At 31.5% G+C, this 2500-nt stretch overlaps 1 protein-coding gene across 1 annotated transcript in view; it reads left to right on the top strand.

Annotated features, from left to right (window-relative positions):
• si:cabz01090165.1 (uncharacterized protein LOC100333421 homolog) overlaps positions 1-2500 on the top strand; it is a 243597-nt gene that overhangs the window by 10306 nt on the left and 230791 nt on the right. The window lies entirely within an intron of this gene.

Below are 2500 nucleotides of genomic sequence, written 5' to 3'. Positions count from 1 at the left end.
CCGTGAGCATACCTCGAGAAGTACATGTTAAGATGCAATGACTTAATTTCTGATGCTGTGCGCAATTTAAATACTTTAGTATATATATATATATAGTATTTTACATATGTAACTCCTGGTTTTATTGGATTTTTTTGTTTTAGCTGTTATAAACTATAATGTGTTTCTGTTTAGTCCAGCATATTATATACAGTAAATAACTAAACTGAACTATTCTGCCTCAGATGTTTCATTCACAGTTTTTTTGATCTCTAAGATGTGATTGTCTTGGATTTAAGTTGCTTCGATTTAAAAATGAAAATAGTAAAAATAGCTTAGATGGAGCTAAGCTACTTTTCCCATGTAGCTTTTAGCTTAGCTTGCTATATTTCCCAGGGGGTAGCTTTTAGTGTAGTTAAGCTACATTTTAAGTACAGTAGCTAATAGCTTAGCTCACTACATTTTACAAGTAGCTTTCACAACACCGTATATATACAGTACAAAATAAATACACACAGTACACACATATATATTATGTCAAAAACAAACTTTTATTTTGAATGCAATGATGAATATTTGCCCAATTAAATTAAATTTTTTAATTTAATTTAATTTAATTTAATTTAATTTAATTTAATTTAATTTAATTTAATTTAATTTAATTTAATTTAATTTAATTTAATTTAATTTAATTTAATTAAGCTATTGATAAAATAAAGCTTTTACTGCACTTTTATTTTAAATATAATTATTTAAAAGTGTTGGGTCACAATATTTTAATGCATAATTCATTTTTTTAACAAGTAACTAAGACCTTTAGCACATTAAACTAATTAATTCCCTAATAATAGTAGTTTAGGTATGCTATAATATATAATATTAAAAATGTAATTATCAAAAGCATTCCCATTTGATATGTATTACTGAAGGCAACAATACAATGATACAATGATTGATAAATAAAATATGGGTTTTCTGCCAGATGTGAGCAATTATAAACACAAAATGAAACAACAGTAACAAAAAAATAATGACATAAATGTTGTAGTAATAACTAAATAAATTGTTATTAGGTACATCTCAAGTCGGCCATCCTAATAAATGCATCAAAATGTAAGTAACCTCAACTTTATTAATAAATGTAATAATTTCCATTACTAAAAATGCCATAGTATCATTAGCATGAACTGTTACACACTATACATTAGTCTCAGCACACTATAATCTCATTCATTATTTCAAATTAAAACCTCTTTTCAATAGTCATGTCATATTTGTGTAGGAGGTTTATTCATATTTTTACTGCGAGTAATTGAAACATCTTTACAAGCCACTTCTGCAGTGTTTCTGTACTGCCTGCAGCCGTGAATATGCTGAAGTTTGGAGTCTGAGGGTGTTTTTGAGCTCTATTTGTCTGTTTTTGTGTCTCAGAAGAGGAAAAAGATTGCAGATCTGACCTGCTGTAGGTGTAGCAAATGCACACAATCTGCTGGCTCTTCTCAAATGTGTGTTTTTCTCCACTCAGATGTCCCTTTTGAAAGTGGCTTTGTTGTTTTCTTGAGTTTGTTGGCTGGCCGTGAAGACCTCAGGCTGTTCTCAGATTGCTGGATAACTTTTCACCTCCGAGAATGATTCAGATCAGACTCTGAAGACTTTTTTGCATTGTGAGCTGCGCACAGAACACTGGATTTATTGGAAAGTGCTTGGTTTGTTTAGGAATCATGCTGAGAGAAGCCTTCGCTTCATTGTAAATGTGTTTTAGATATGTTTTTGTCCAGGTACGTTTTGTTGTACGTTTCAGATGACAAATCCACCAGGGGGCGCTGTCCACATTTTTGCAAATCTGAAATACATTACTTAGGGTGCATTTTGGTGCATGTTCTAGATGATAAATCCAGTAGAGGACGCTGTCAACATTTTTGTGAATCTGAAATACGTTACTTTGGGTACGTTTTGTTGTACATTTCAGATGAAAAATCCACTAGAGGGTGCTGTCTACAATTTGAAATATGTGATTTACAGTGGGTTTTGTTATATATTTCAGATGGCAAATCCACTAGAGGGTTCCATCTAAATGTGACTCTGAAATACATTACTTAGGGTGCATTTTGTTAAACGTTTCAGATGACGAATCCACTAAAGGGCAAATTTTCTACATTTTTGCCAATCTGAAATGCGATATTTTGTTGTATGTTTTAGATGAAAAATCCACTAGATGGCACTGTATTCATTTTTGCCAATCTGAAATGCTAAATAGGGTACATTTTGTTGTACATTTCAGATGAAAAATCCATTAGAGGGCGCTGTCTACATTTTTGCAAATATGAAATACATTACTTAGGATGTGTTTTGTTATACTGTACGTTTTAGATGACAAATGCACTAGAGGGCACTGTCTAAATGTTTGTCTCTGATAACGTTACTTAGCATTCATTTTGTTGTACGTTACAGAAGATAAATCCTCTAGAGGGCGCTGTCTACATTTTTGCACATCTTCAATACATTAACTAGGGTGCGTTTT

This window comes from Danio aesculapii, chromosome 18 (genome assembly GCF_903798145.1).
Source record: "Danio aesculapii chromosome 18, fDanAes4.1, whole genome shotgun sequence".
NCBI lineage: Eukaryota > Metazoa > Chordata > Actinopteri > Cypriniformes > Danionidae > Danio > Danio aesculapii.
Note: the sequence above shows the minus strand (reverse complement) of the source record. Positions and strands in the feature narration are given on the sequence as shown.